The following is a 15,715-nucleotide window of genomic DNA, read 5'->3' on the forward strand; positions in this document are numbered from 1 at the left end:
GCTAAAAGGTGGTCACAAGACAAGGGTGGCTGTGTGGAACAAGGAGAGAGGGATAACTGGTATTGGGATCTCTAGATTGGAGAGGAAAAGGGTTTGGTAGGCGACAGGTAGAAGGAAAAGGAGGAGGTGTTGTATGGGTAGAGGAGAAGGAGGGTACCCTTGGGTGGGTGCCTAGGTTAGAGTGGGTTGAGAGACGGCAGGATGGGTAAATGTCAGGGCGGAATTCGTGTTCCGGGAGAGAGTTCAAATGTCTGTGAAGTGTGTGCAGTTGGATCGTTGGAGGTAAGGAGGCGTGGCCGCACCCTAGGACTGGAAAGGAGAGGGGACGCAATAGATACTTTGGAGTCTAGTTTACAGAAGGTAGAGGTTATTCGGAGGTGTTCAGTGTGAGTGAGTAGATCGGGCAATTTGATGAGATGGTAAAGGATCATTGTGGGGGAAGCTGAGCGAATGCGAAAAGCGAGCAGGAGAGCATGGCGTCATAATTCATTGCACGCAAATTACCAAGACTATATTCATACAGTATTTCATAGCGAGAGCACTCTGCGATTCTAACAAACTTGTGACATAATGTCAAACATTTTCTAAACCTTTTCTCACTTATCTTCTTAAGCTGTTGAGTACCTCTGGTTTCCGCCTGAAACCACCATTTTATTAGTTTTGTTCTGAAATACCACTGCATTTAGCATGTAGCCACCTATTCTGTTAAAAGACAGAGACAATTAGTGTTACAATGAGGTGCTTCTACTACTGTCTTGTGTTATAGTAGTCACTTACAGCGGTAAAAGCAAAGCGAGGAGATTTTTCTACGTACTTTTATGAGACTGTGACATGCCTTTTTTATAGTAGTCATATTGACTTCATTGACAAAGAAAGTAAGTGTATCTAAAGTCGCATAAATCTGAGTTTCTACTGCTGCTCTTATGAGTATTTCGAAATGAAAACACTGGGCAGTACGTAGTTTTTGATACAAGATGTATTAGGGCTATAATACAGATGACTCCTGTATATCAGAAGGCTAACAGCAACGACCTGCAAAACTGCAGGCCAACATCCATAACATCGGTCTGTTTTAGAATTCTTGAACATATTCTCAGTTCGAGTGTAACAAAGTTCCTTGAGACCGAAATGCTAATGTCTAATAATCAACACGGTTTTAGAAAGATTCGCTCGTGCGAAACTCAGCTTCCCCTTCTCTGATAAGGTCGACTTCCGTTTATTGGGAGAGTTTTAGAAAAGTGTGGATCATCTGTAGAAAAGTCTGTATATAGAATTCTAGTGCGACCCAGTCTTGAGTACTGCTCCAGTGTTTAGAATCCCCACCAAGTCGGATTAAAGGAAGACACGGAAGCAAGTCAAAGGTGGGGTGTTAGATTTGTTACCGGCGCGGCTCATGTGGAGACAGATAGACAGTCGTTTTTCCTTTGCTCTATGTGCGAGTGGAACAAGAAAGGAAATGACTTGCAGTGGTACAGGACACCCTCCGCCACGGACTGTACGGTAGCTTGTGGAGTATGTATGTAGATATAGAGGTAATATACAGGCTGAGTCTTACAGAAAAGAAAACAGCAACCTGTCACTGTTAATTAAGCTACATTTCACATAAATAGTGCTCCTACCTGTTTCGAATCGATAGGTTCATCATCAAATGGCTGTTATCTACAGGACACAAGTTCCTTGTTCTCTAATCTTCTAAAGATTATGAACATTCGGCATTGCCTAATTCTGTCATATTGCCAAAGGCCCTTTCTAAGTCCATACATGGTAGAAAAATATCCAGCTTTTCTTTCAGTCTGCAGATGGAAGCTGCAGAATTTGCTGGAAAGTATCCAGAAAGCCCTACCCAATGCGGGACTGACCAATGGATGACACCAGTATGAAAAGAGACAGGGAGTATTGTGTCATCATTAAGAGTACCTCGGTGACGTAGAATGTGGGCTAGTCCACAGGACATCACAAGAGTAACCGATACATCAGGGGTACTTCAGACCTTCTAAAGCTGCCTGATTCGAGTGCTGATGATTGTGAAGTGGAAGCGTGAAGGAGAACGACAGCTAAACCACAACCAAGCAGACCTCGTGTATTGACGGACAGGGGCCGTCGAACATTGCGAACGGCGATTCTATAAAAATTACATGAAATCAGCAGAAGGAATCAGCGTTTCAGCTAGCACAGTGACTGCAAGTAGGGATTTAGAAAGAAAGGGCTACAACCGCCGAGGAGCTCCTCATAACCCACAAATTTCTCTAGTTATGGCTAAGCGATGCTTGATGCAATGTAAAGAACGATGTCAACCGGCCAGTCAACGACTGGAAGCAAGTGATTTGCAGTGGTGAATCACACTGAGCTCTGTGGAAATCAGATACTCGTAAAAGGGTTTGGGTTTGGTGTTGTGCCAATAGTCAAGTACAGGGGAGGCGATGTTACAGTGTGGGGGTGCTTTCCATGGTTAGTGTGTGATACCCCTGTATCGCTTAAGAAAATGCTAAATACGGAAGGAGATAAACACATTTTACAGCACTGATTTCTAAATACAGGGCCGCCCTGGGTGGCCGAGTGGTTCTAGGTGCTTCAGTCCGGAACCGCGCGACTGCTGCGGTCGCAGGTTCGAATCCTGCCTCGGGCATGGATATGTGTGGTGTCCTTAGGTTAGTTAGGTTTAAGTAGTTCTGAGTTCTAGGGGACTGATGACCTCAGAAGTTAAGTCCCATAGTGCTCAGAGCCATTTGAACCATTTGAACTAAATACAGTAGAGAAACAGTTCGGAGATGATTGTATGTGAATGAGAACGCACTCTGTGATAAATCATCAACTGTGAGGCAACAGTTTGTGACATGACATTCCTCAGATGGAATGGCCTGCCCAGACTCCTGACCTGAACCCAATGGAACACCTTTGGCTCGAATCAGAACGTCGACTTAGACCCAGACCCCAGAATCCAATATCACTACCTTCTCTGCTTCGTATCTTGAGGCATTCGGACGACTCACCGAAAGTGTCTCCAGCAGAGTTCAAGGCGTCACAAAGGGAAGAGTAGACACGCCGCATATTAATATCCACTGATATGTGTCCTGATACTTTTGATCATATAGAGTGTAGGCAAATGAAAGTCAGCGAAAATCATTGGCCAATAAATCTTGTAGAGCTTGAAAGGTGAGAGTGAGAGAGTGCAGAGTGTAATCTTTTGCTCCTCCCCTTCTCCGTCCCTCCCCTCCCAGTCACGTGCGCGCTATCAGAGAAGGGTGGCGAGCAACAAATGGGAGGGGGTCGCGTGCTGCCTGCGGCATCGCGTGAAGACTTTGCCGGCCTTCAGAGCTCAGCTCTCATCACGCCGGGGTTCCCGCCAGCTGGCGCTGGGAAAACGGGCAGGCAGCGTCCGAAACCAGCGACCACGCCCATGCGCCCACTCCGAGGTACCCACTATAGTATCATGTGTGATATGGCCAGACGTATCATCTCCAACACTTCATAGATGAACAACCTGTCAAACAGTACAAAAAGCTTGTCACCTCCAAGAAAACGTCACAGTAACACTTTTTGTTTTTGAGTCAACGGTCTTCTGATTGGTTTGAGGCGCCCCGGCACGAATTCCTCACCTGCAACAACCTCTTCTGTTTAGCACTTTAAACCTACGTCCTCAACTATTGGCCGGACGTATTCAAGTCTCCCTCTCTCTCTCTCTCTCTCTCTCTCTCTCTCTCTCTCCCTACAGTTTATAACCTATTCCGCTCCCTCTTGTACCATGGACGTTATTCCCCAATGTGCTAACACATGGCCTACCATTCTTCTTGTCAGTCTTTTCCATATGTCCCTCGCCGATTCAGCGCAGAACCTCTTCATTCTTTACCTTACCAGTCCAGTCTCTTCTGTAGCAGCAATCTGATATGCTTCGATTCTTTTCCGCTCCCGTTTTCCCACAGTCCATGTTTCACTGACACACAATACTGTGCTTTAAACGTACATTCTAAGAAACTTCTTCCGCCGTTTGATACTACTAGATTTCTCTTTGCCAAGGACGCCCTTTTTGCCAGTGCTAGTCTGCTTTTTATTTCCTGCTTGCTCCGTCCATCATGAGTTGTTATGCTACCTAGATAGCAGAATTTCTTCGTCTACTTCTTGATCCCCAATTCTGATCTTACGTTTCTTGCTGTTCTCATTGTTGCTATTTTACATTAGCTTCGCCTATATTCGATTTACTCTCAACCCATATTCCGTGCTCATTAGACTGTTCATTCCACTCAACAAATTCTGTAATTCTTCATCACTTTCACTGAGGATAGCAATGTTACCAGAGAATCTTATCATTGATATCATTTCATCTTGAATTGTAGTCCCACTCTTGAACCTTGCTTTTATTTTCGTCATTGCTTTTGTATGTAGGCCCGAAAGACTACGTCCCTTCCTTACACCGTTTTTAATAAGAACGTACCGTCCTTGTCCTTCCACTCTTATTGTTCCCACTTGGCCGGCCGTAGTGTCCGAGCGATTCTAGCCGCTTCTGTCCAGAACCGCGCGACCGCTACGGTCGCAGGTTCGAATCCTGCCTTGGGCATGGATGTGTGTGATGTCCTTAGGTTAGTTAGGTTTAAGTAGTTCTGTTCTAGGTGACTGATGACTTCAGATGTTAAGTCCCATAGTACTCAGAGTCATTTGAACAACTTTTGTTCCCACTTGGTTCTTGTAGATATTGTATATTACCCGCCTTTCCCCATAGTGTATTCGTCTAAGAATTTCGAACATCACGCACCATTTGACACTGTCGAACGGTCGACAAACCCGACGAGCGTACCGTGATTTTCCTTCAGCCTGGCTTTCATTACCAACCACATCGTCAGAATTCCCTCTCTGATGATTTTGCTTTTCCTAAAACCAAACAGATCGTTATATAACAGAGCCTCAATTTTCTTTTCCATTCTTCTGTACATTATATTTGTCAGCAACTTCGATGCACGACTACTGAGCTGATTGTGTTATAATTCTCGTAGTTGTTGTTTTTAGCAGTTTTCAAAATTGAGTGGTTGATGTCTTTTCGAAACTCTGATGGTATATCTCTACGTACATTGTACGTATCAACGTGAAGAGACGTTTTCTTGCTACTTCTGCCTATGAATTCAGAAATTCCGATTCAGTATGTTCTATCCCTTTTGCTTTATTCCGTCCTAAGTCGCAGAAAGCTCTTTTAAATTCTTGTTTCTAATATTGGATTCTCTGTCTCTTCCCTGTCGACTCATGCTCTTCTTCCATCATGTAATCAGACAAGTCCCCCTCTTCACAGACGTCTTCAGTGTACTCTTTCCACCTTTCTGCTCGCACCTTCATATTTAACAATCTAATTTCCACGCCACTGTTAATCTTACTGCCCTTACTTTTAATTTAACCAAAGGTTGTTTTGACTTTTGTATATGCGGAGTCAGTCATTGCGATAATCATTTCTTCTTCGATTTCCTCACATTTTTCATGTAGCCATTTCCCCTTAGCTTCCCTGCACTTCGTGTTTATTTCATTTCTAAGTGACTTGTATTTCTGTATTCCGGAATTTCCCTGAACATTTTTTGCAGCCTTCTTTCGTCGATCATCTGAAGTTTTGCCCGTTATCCATGGTTTCTTCGCAGTTACCTTCCTTGTGCTATTGTGTTTCATTCCAATTTCTGTGAGTGTTCCTTTTAGAGATGTCCATTCCTGCTCAACTGAACATTCTACTTTGCTATTCGTTATCGCAATATCTATAGCCATAGCGAACTTCAAGCATACCTCTGCATTCCTTAGTACTGCTGTACCTCATTTCTTTGTGCACTGATTCTTCCTGATTAGTCTCTTGCACTTCAGCCTACTCTTCATCACTATTGAATTCTGATCTGAGTCTATATGTATTAGAAAACTGCACTCGCATTCGGGAGGACGACGTTTCAGTCCCGCATCCGGCCATCCTGATTTAGGTTTTCAGTGATTTCCCGAAATGCTCAGCCGAGCGGTTCTAGGCGGTACAGTCTGGAGCCGCGCGACCGCTACGGTCGCAGGTTCGAATCCTGCCTCGGGCATGGATGTGTGTGATGTCCTTAGGTTAGTTACGTTTAAGTAGTTCTAAGTCTAGGGGACTGATGACCTCAGAAGTTAAGTCCCGTAGTGCTCAGAGCCATTTGAACCATTTGAACCTATATCGCTCCAGGCAAATGCCGGGATGGTTCCTTTGAAAGGGCACGACCGACTTCCTTCCCCGTCCTTCCCTAATCCGATGAGATCGATGACCAGTATCTGGTTCCGGAATCTCTGCTAGACCATGATGTAATCTAACTGAAATCTTCCCGTTTCTCCCTGCCTTTTCCAAGTATACCTTCTCCTCTTATGATCCTTGAACAGAGTATCCGCTGTTAATTATTGATATTTATTGCAGAACTCAATTAATCTTTGTCTTCTCTCATTGCTAGTACCAAGCCAATTTTCTTCCTGTCCTATAATAGCATTCAATCTCCCATGACTATTAGGCTTTCATCTCCGTTTACGTACTGAATTACCCGTTCAGTATCCTCATATACTTTCTCTATCTCTTCATCTTCTTTTTGCATCGTCTGCATGTATGCCTGTACTGTTGGTGTCCGTTTTGGTTTAGTTGTGATGAGAACAACTGTATCAATGAACTGTTCACAGTAACTCATTCTTCGATGCAGTGCCTCTTGAAACACCAAACACTTCGAATACCTCGGTTTCGGAAGCATCGATCAGACGATACTAACAATCTGCCAACGTTCGAATTCAGTAACTTCCGACTTAATGCACTCGCAGCTACACAGAACACTGTTTTGTCCGCGTCTGACACTTGCAACGTATTAAGAAGAGCGCACAGATGCTGTTCGTGGACCAAATACGAGTAAAACAGCGCCACCTACGAGTGCGTTATGTCGCAGGCAAAGTGTTAGCTTTCGTCAGCTGGATGTTTCCGAAACCAAGATAGCATGTGTTTGGTGTTTCAAGAAGGCCGTTAAGGAAGTTTTAAACCGCATACGCGGAATCGGAAAGCCATCATCCGGTAAGTCACAATGCAGAACAAATTTTCGGTATTATTTAACCAATTTTGTCCCGCTGAAGACGTAATATTACTTATATCTGGTAAAAGCCGTCAGCATACGGGCAGACACATATAGATTCACAGAGTTTCACCCTCAATTTGCCACGTAATCGTGATTTACTTAGTTTCATAATCGAAAAAGATTTTTCACGCCGATATGTTGGTTGAAATATTGTAGCACTTTCGCAACCTCATTATGGAGGCTTGGAAACCTGAGCAAGGCAATATAGACGGACAGTTTTAAAGTAAGAGATTTTTCATTACAATTGTAATTACCGCGCAGGTCAATCAGTTACATCTGACCATGCACAGGGACACTTTCAACGTAAACGGCAAACGGTCTCGAAAACAGATGTAAGATTGTTAGTGCCCTCAAAACTTTTATAAAACTATCCTTGTAATTCTTTCAAGGTCACAATGAATTTTTGAAACCTCGCGTTTTCTTTAGAGCCAGTGAGCTTAGAGAACTGGACTGTCTTTCTCATGGTGTGTCCCTTCTACAGCACTGTTTCCTTTTTAAATGCATCCCCATAAAATTAGTAAGAAGGTATCTTGCAGTGTCTTACTGTGGGTAGTGTGGAGTCAAGTCCATTTTAAATGCGAAGTCTGCAATTACATCCAAGTGTTCTAATTTTCGTTCTTGCATTTCTTTTTCCTTCATAAATTCAACAACAGCGACATTCAAATCGAAACATGCCCTTTGACTTAACCAACGTACGAAGTCTCCATACTCTTAGTTTATTTTCATTCAAAACTATTACAAATAGTCATGGAATAATGCGTATGACTTCAGAAAATTTACTATTCGCACCAGCCATGACAAAACTCTACCACCTGGTGAGCGAGATGTATGAGACAGGCGAAACACCCTCAGACTTCAAGAAGAATATAATAATTCCAATCCCAAAGAAAGCAGATGTTGACAGGTGTGAAAATTACCGAACTATCAATTTAATAAGTCACGGCTGCAAAATACTGACACGAATTTTGTACAGACGAATGGAAAAACTGGTACAAACCCACCTCGGGGAAGACCAGTTTGGATTCCGCAGAAATGTTGGAACACGCGAGGCAATACTGACCCTACGACTTACCTTAGAAGATAGATTAAAGAAAGACAAAGCTACGTTTCTAGCGTTTGTAGACTTAGAGAAAGCTTTTGACAATGTTGAAATGGCAAGCAGTGGTTGGGAAGGGAGTCAGACAGGGTTGTACCCTATCCCCGATGATATTCTATCTGTATATTGAGCAAGTAGTAAAGGAAACAAAAGAAAAATTCGGAGTAGGAATTAAAATCCATGGAGAAAAAATAAAAACTTTGAGGTTCGTCAACTATATTGTAATTCTGTCAGAGACAGCAAAGGACTTGGAAGAGCAATTGAACGGAATGGACAGTGTCGTGAAAGGAGGGTATAGGATGTACATCAACAAAAGCAAAACGAGGATAATGGAATGTAGTCGAATGAAATCGGGTGATGCTGAGGGAATTAGATTAGGAAATGAGACACTTAGAGTAGTAAAGGAGTTTTGCTATTTGGGGAGCAAAATAACTGATAATGGTCGAAGTAGAGAGGATATAAAATGTAGACTGGTTATGGTAAGGAAAGCGTTTCTGAAGAAGAGAAATTTGTTAACATCTAGTATAGATTTAAGTGCGAGGAAGTCGTTTCTGAAAGTATTTGTATGTGAAACGTGGACGATAAATAGTTTCGACAAGAAGAGAATAGAAGCTTTCCAAATGTTATGCTACAGAAGAACGCTGAAGATTAGATGGGTAGATCGCGTAATTAATGGGGAGGCACTGAATAGAACTGGGGAGAAGAGGAATTTGTGGCACAACTTGAATGGAAGAAGGGTTCGGCTGGTAGGACACGTTCTGAGGCATCAATGGATCACCAAGTTAGTATTTGAGGGAAGCGTGGAGGGTAAAAATCATAGAGGGAGACCAAGAGATGAATACACTAAGCAGATTCAGAAGGATGAATGTTGCTGTAGGTACTGGGAGATGAAGAATCTTGCGAAGGATAGAGTAGTATGGAGAGCTGCATCGAACCAGTCTCTGGACTGAGGACCAAAATAACAACAACACCCAACTGTCTCTTTACGTGTTCCGGGCCTGCAAATATGGCACATACTGCGTTTTGATTTACAGAACAATGAATACCTTTCGTCGACCATTTTAATTTTTTTGCTCTTTCATTGCCAACTAAATGTTTAAATTATTTCTTCATGGTATTGTAATGTCTTTTCATAGCAGATATACTGCACTGTTGCTTATGCGAACTGACAATTCTCATCCTCCTCTTCTGTTATTCCCATTCATTTTAAACGATTGGTTCAAAATGTTTCAAATGACTCTGAGCACTATGGGACTTAACATCGGAGGTCATCAGTCTCCTAGAACTTAGAACTACTTAAACCAAACTAACCTAAGGACATCACACACAGCCATGCCCGAGGCAGGATTCGAACCTGCGACCGTAGCAGTCGCGCAGTTCTGGACTGAAGCGCCAGGAACCGCTCGTCCACAGCGGCCGGCCGAAAAGCGAAAGTTAAACAGGGCTGCTGACACTACGATTCTGCCGAACTGAAGACAGCTGAACCAGCCGAAAAATGCCGCACTGCAATGTTAAATGAAATGTCAAGCTGTTTCGGGTTTTTCCGAAAAGGAGCGAGCAAAGCCGAGTGACAGGGCGGTCCTTGGCCGTCATGCGACCCGCACACGCTGCACGCGTGGCGTTTGGCACGCCGCGGGCGGTCCTTATCTACTGCCTGAACTTCTGAATCTTATTTGTGACTTTGTGCACTGGGTAAGGTGTAACATTAATAGGCGGCATTTCCGCAAGCTACATGCGCCGGCTGCGTAGCTTGCTGTAGTTAACTTACGTAATGCCAGGCCAGCGTACACACACCTGGTTGCGGCAAGAGATTTAAATTTATCAGAATTAGAAATCACAGCTGAGGAGGAAGATCTCCTTATTAAAGGGCTAAATTCCAGTCTTCCGACAAAAGTCAGTGCACAAATAATAAAAAGATCGATAGCAGCTCTTGAAGGGGAAGCATGATGTAGGTATTCTCTCTAGTCAGTTTGTTTTTACGTAGAAAAGTGATTTGTACCTTGTTATCTCGTAAGAGCAATTAAAAGCGTTCGGTAACAAACGTTTCATTTATATTTGATACTAGCCTTTGCTCCACAATATATTTATTCTTTAGTGAAATTTGTCATTAAAAATATATATTTTCAAACCAACAGCTTAGTTCATGCAATTAATAATAAGAATAACTTTCACAAAGATTTTAAGTCACTTGCTTTGGTTCAGAAAGGTGTCCACCATTCAGAAATACACGTTTCAAGTGACATACCAGCAGCCATAAAAAGTTTGACTAATAATAAACTTCGGTTTGAGTAGAGTCTAAAGGATTTATTGGGAGCCAACTCCTAGGCTGGCTCTGAGCACTATGCGACTTAACTTCTGAGATCATCAGTCGCCTAGAACTTAGAAATAATTAAACCTAACTAACCCAAGGACATCACACACATCCATGCTCGAGGCAGGATTCGAACCTGCGACCGTAGCAGTCCCGCGGTTCCGGACTGAGCGCCTAGAACCGCTTGACCACCGCGGCCGGCGAGTCAACTCCTACTGACGAATTTCGACTGAAACGTGTATGCTAATAATAAAATCACATAATGTGAAATTGCGTACAATTTGACTCCTGTACAAGTTTTGCGCAGTAATGCGATCATTGTAAATAACTGCCGTAAAATATTTCTTATTTTATTTTGTTATGATTTGATGACGGATGGTTACAATAGCCTAACACGAGTCATGTGCACTTACATGTATTAACCATTTAATATTTGGTGACGTTCCTTAAATCCTTCTAATGTAAATATGCCTAATATTGTTCCTTTTTGACCGACTCCACATCCACAAGGGCAGTTGCATTTGGAGTCTGTGGAAAGTACATTAGCATGTCTGTTCTTATTTTGTAAATATTTATTGTATATTCTTGTTTTTAACATGTTCCACAGCCCAGGGGATCTCCTCACTACGGTATATTGATAAGTTTCACTTATGGACCGTCTGACAGCAACTGAATAAAACACAATTTTAGTGCCATACGCGTTTCGCCTTTATTTTCTGCAAGGCATCATCAGTGGCAGATTGCGTAGACAGTTTCTTACATATTACGCTCCTGTTGCATTTAATGCAATTGCATTAAAACAAGCGTTCAGTGCATAGTGCTGTGGAATGTGGAAAAAACAGCAAATTGGCGCTCATAGGAAGAAGAACAACACCAAAAATGCAACAGGAGCGTAATAAGTAAGAAACTGTCTACGCAACCTGCCAGTGATGATGCCTTGCAGAAAATAAAGGCGAAACGCGTATGGCACTAAAATTGTGTTTTATTCAGTTGCTGTCAGACGGTCCATAAGTGAAACCTATCAATATACCGTAGTATTACGCGCAACTGAGGAGGACAGGACCACAAAAGTTGAAGATCTCCTCACTATTGATCGGCTACACTGAAGACCCAAAGATACTGGTAAAGGCACGCGTATTCAAATACAGAGATATGTATATATAAGACAACGAGTGTCTGGCGCAGTTGTTAGATCGATTACTGCTGCTACAATGGCACATTATCAAGATTTAAGTGAGTTTAAACGTGGTGTTATAGTCGGCGCACGAGCGATGGGACACAGCACCTCCGGGATAGTGATGAAGTGTGGATTTTCCCATACAACCATTTCACGAGTGTACCGTGAATATCAGGAATCCGATAAAACATCAGATCTCCGACATCGCTGGGGGCGGAAATACATCATCGAAGAACGGGACCAACGACGACTGAAGAGAATCGTTCAGCGTGACAGAAGTGCCTGCCTTCCGCAAATTGCTGCAGATATCAATGCTGGGCCGCGCGGGATTAGCCGAGCGGTCTCGGGCTCTGCAGTCACGGACTGTGCGGCTGGTCCCGGCGGAGGTTCGAGTCCTCCCTCGGGCATGGGTGTGTGTGTTTATCCTTAGGATAATTTAGGTTAAGTAGTGTGTAAGCTTAGAGACTGATGACATTAGCAGTTAAGTCCCATAAGATTTCACCCAAATTTGAACATTTTTTTTCAATGCGGGGCCATCAACAAGTGTCAGCATGCGAACCATTCAACGAAACATCATCGGTATGGGCTTTCGGAGCCGAAGGACCACTCATGTACCCTTGATGACTGCACGACATAAAGCTTTATGCCTCGCCTGGGCCCGTCAAATCCGACGTTGGACTGTTGATGACTGGAAACACGTTGCCTGATCTGACGAGTCTCGTTTCAGATTGATCGAGCTGATGAACGTGTACGGGTATGGAGACAGTCATGAATCCATGGTCCCCAGACGTCAGCGGGGGACTCAAGCTGGTGGAGGATCTGTAATGGTAAAAAAAATGGAAATGTCGTGTGGCTAGGGCCTCCCGTCGGGTAGACCGTTCGCCTGGTGCAGGTCTTTCGATTTGACGCCACTTCGGCGACCTGCGTGTCGATGGGGATGAAATGATGATGATTAGGACAACTCAACATCCAGTCCCTGAGTGGAGAAAATTTCCGACCCAGCCGGGAATCGAACCCGGGCCCTTAGGATTGACAGTCTGTCACGCTGACCACGCAGCTACCGGGGCGGACATCTGTAATGGTGTGGGGTGTGTGCAGTTGGAGTGATATGGGACCCCTGATACATCTGGATACTACTCTGGGAGGTGGCAAGTACGTAAGCATCCTGTCTGATCACCTGCATCCATTGATGTCCATTGGGCATTCCGATGGCGACACCCTACATGCCCAGAATTGTTACAGAGTGGCTCCAGGACCACAATCTTCTGAGTGGAAACATTTCCGGTGGCCACTACACTCCCCAGACATGAACATTATTGAGCGAATCTGGAATGATTTGCAACGTGTTGTTCAGAAGAGACCTCCAACCTCACGTACTCTTACGTATTTATGGAAACCCTGCAGGATTCATGTGATCCCTCCAGAGGTACTTCAGACATTAGTCGAGACCGTGGTCCGTCGTTTTGCGGCAGTTCTGCATGCTCGCGGGGGGCACTACACGATGGGTACCAGTTTCTTTGACTCTTCAGTGTATATTCGATCTACCTTCGTACCTGTGGTTACGTGCAACCTCAATTTCCAATAATAGCACTGAGCTACATTTACATAATCCCTCCCGACCTGCGTTAGTGCTGACCCGTAAGCGCATATACTGTTCAAGTAATACAGCAGGGCCGCTTTGCATTATTCGCTCGTTTCTGGGGAGCCGACCACACGGCTACATCGCCTCTCTCCCGCTTCCCCGCGTCTATGCGGAACGCGGTCGCGCAGAACTAGCCCTGCAGAAACGGAGGGAATAAAAGGCGAGTCCAGACTTAAAGATGCCATCCCACCGCCCGCGCAGGCGGTCGTAAGTAACAAGAATGCCGCCCGCTAGGATATTCCTGCCCCTCCTGCCGCCGTCTCCTCATTTTCTTTTCCTTTTTTGCCCCCTCCACCCCACTCCCTACCCCTCAAGAATAAGAAAGATGTCACCGCAGTTTTTCATGGCTTAATTAAATTTTTCCCCCCTTTCCCCGCCCACTCCGGCCACCGCGACGGCGCTACCTTGTAATAAATCTCACGTCCAGGGGCTGCTGGGGGCGGGGGTCGGAGGGAAGGTAGCGGTGGTCGGATATAAGGGACGGCGCGCTTGCGTGTCTGGAACCTAGGTGGCGAGCACAGTGAAGATCCTACCAGGTAGCCAACACCCTGCTGGAACAACACTGCTAGGGGACACAGATTACTCAGCCGGACTGTCTCTCGCCAGAGCTGCAAATAGTCCATCGAAATTGTTGTGTTGGCTGAAGAGCCAACACCGCGTTGCTAGAGGAGGCCGAAATGCACGCGTTTTAGCACACGCAGGCTGGCGCGAGGAGGGAAGAACTATGCTGATGTGAGGTCTGGAACATGACAAGAAATTAGAATTCAGAAAGCGGACGTAATTAGTTTGATACTTAATCCATTAATGATGACGGTACACGATTCACAATATTATCTGGTCAGAATTCATTCTACGAGGGTTGTTTTTTAAGTAAGGGCCGTTCGCACATATAGTCCCGTAGTTCGCGCGGACTCCGCAACAAGCCACCGCGCCACTTGCCGGCATCCTTCTCGTTCACACTGATGCAAGTTGCAGCTCTGTAGCAGACGTGTACGCATCGCTGTGCTACTTTATAATGTTTACGATTATTGAATCGCCCGCCGCGTGTGAGATACGGTCAGTGATACGTTTTTTGACCGCGAGAAGCCTATCAGCTGCAGAAATTCATCGTCAGTTTACAGAAGTTTATGGCTTGAATGCAATGAGTGAAGGTAAAGTGCGTCAATGGGCTAGAGAGTTTAAAAATGGCCGTGAAAACGTCCATGACGAAGAACGCTCAGGCCGGCCCTCTGTGATCACTGATGATTTGGTGGCTGCAGTCGAAACAAAGGTTCGTGAGGACAGAAGATTCACAATTTCCACTCTTTCTTTGGAATTTCCACAAGTTTCAAGATCGATTTTGTACAAAATTGTGCCTGAAAACCTAAACTTTAAGAAACTGTGTTCTCGGTGGGTACCCAGACTCCTCAGAGAGGACCACAAAGGGAAGAGATTTGCCACTTCATTGGACTTTTTGATTCGTTACGAGGAAGAAGGGGATGACATGTTGAGTCAAATTGTCACTGGAGATGAAACATGGGTATCCCATATCACTCCCGAAAGCAAGCGACAATCGATGGAATGGCGACACACAACTTCACCCGTCAAAGTCAAAGCCAAAAAGACGCTGTCAAAGCGCAAGATTATGGCAACTGTGTTCTGGGACCGGCGCGGTGTTTTGCTAGTGGACTTTATGCCACGAGGAACGACAATCAACTCAGGTGCCTACTGTGCAACTTTGAAGAAGCTGCGCAGAGCAATTCAAAACAAAAGGCGCGGCATGCTGACAAAAGGAGTTTTGCTCCTGCACGCGAGACGATAACGCTAGGCCTCACACCTCTCAAAAGGCTCGGGATTTGATTGATGCTTTTGGCTGGGAAGTTTTGGACCATGCACCATACAGCCCCGACCTTGCTCCTAGCGATTTTCACCTTTTCCGGTACCTGAAACACCATCTTGGCGGGCAGCGCTTCAATGACGACGATGAAGTGAAAGCGGCCGTGAACTCTTGGCTGTCGGAGCAGGCGGCCGAATTCTTTGAAGAGGGAATTAGAAAGTTAGATGTATGGTATACTTAAATAAACAAGGCAACTATGTAGAAAAATAGATAAAAGTGTGTAGAATCAGATAATAAGAGATTTTTACAAAAGTATTTGTATCTTTTTTTAAAAATAAAAACGGCCCTTACTTAAAAAACAACCCTAGTAATTACTGAATATGGCGCCTTGCTAGGTCGTAGCAAATGACGTAGCTGAAGGCTATGCTAAACTGCCGTCTCTGCAAATGAGAGCGTATGTAGTCAGTGAACCATCGCTAGCAAAGTCGGCTGTACAACTGGGGCGAATGCTAGGGAGTCTCTCTAGACTAGACCTGCCGTGTGGCGGCGCTCGGTCTGCAATCACTGATAGCGGCGACACGCGGGTCC

This window comes from Schistocerca serialis, chromosome 12, assembly GCF_023864345.2.
Source record: "Schistocerca serialis cubense isolate TAMUIC-IGC-003099 chromosome 12, iqSchSeri2.2, whole genome shotgun sequence".
Classification (NCBI taxonomy): domain Eukaryota; kingdom Metazoa; phylum Arthropoda; class Insecta; order Orthoptera; family Acrididae; genus Schistocerca; species Schistocerca serialis.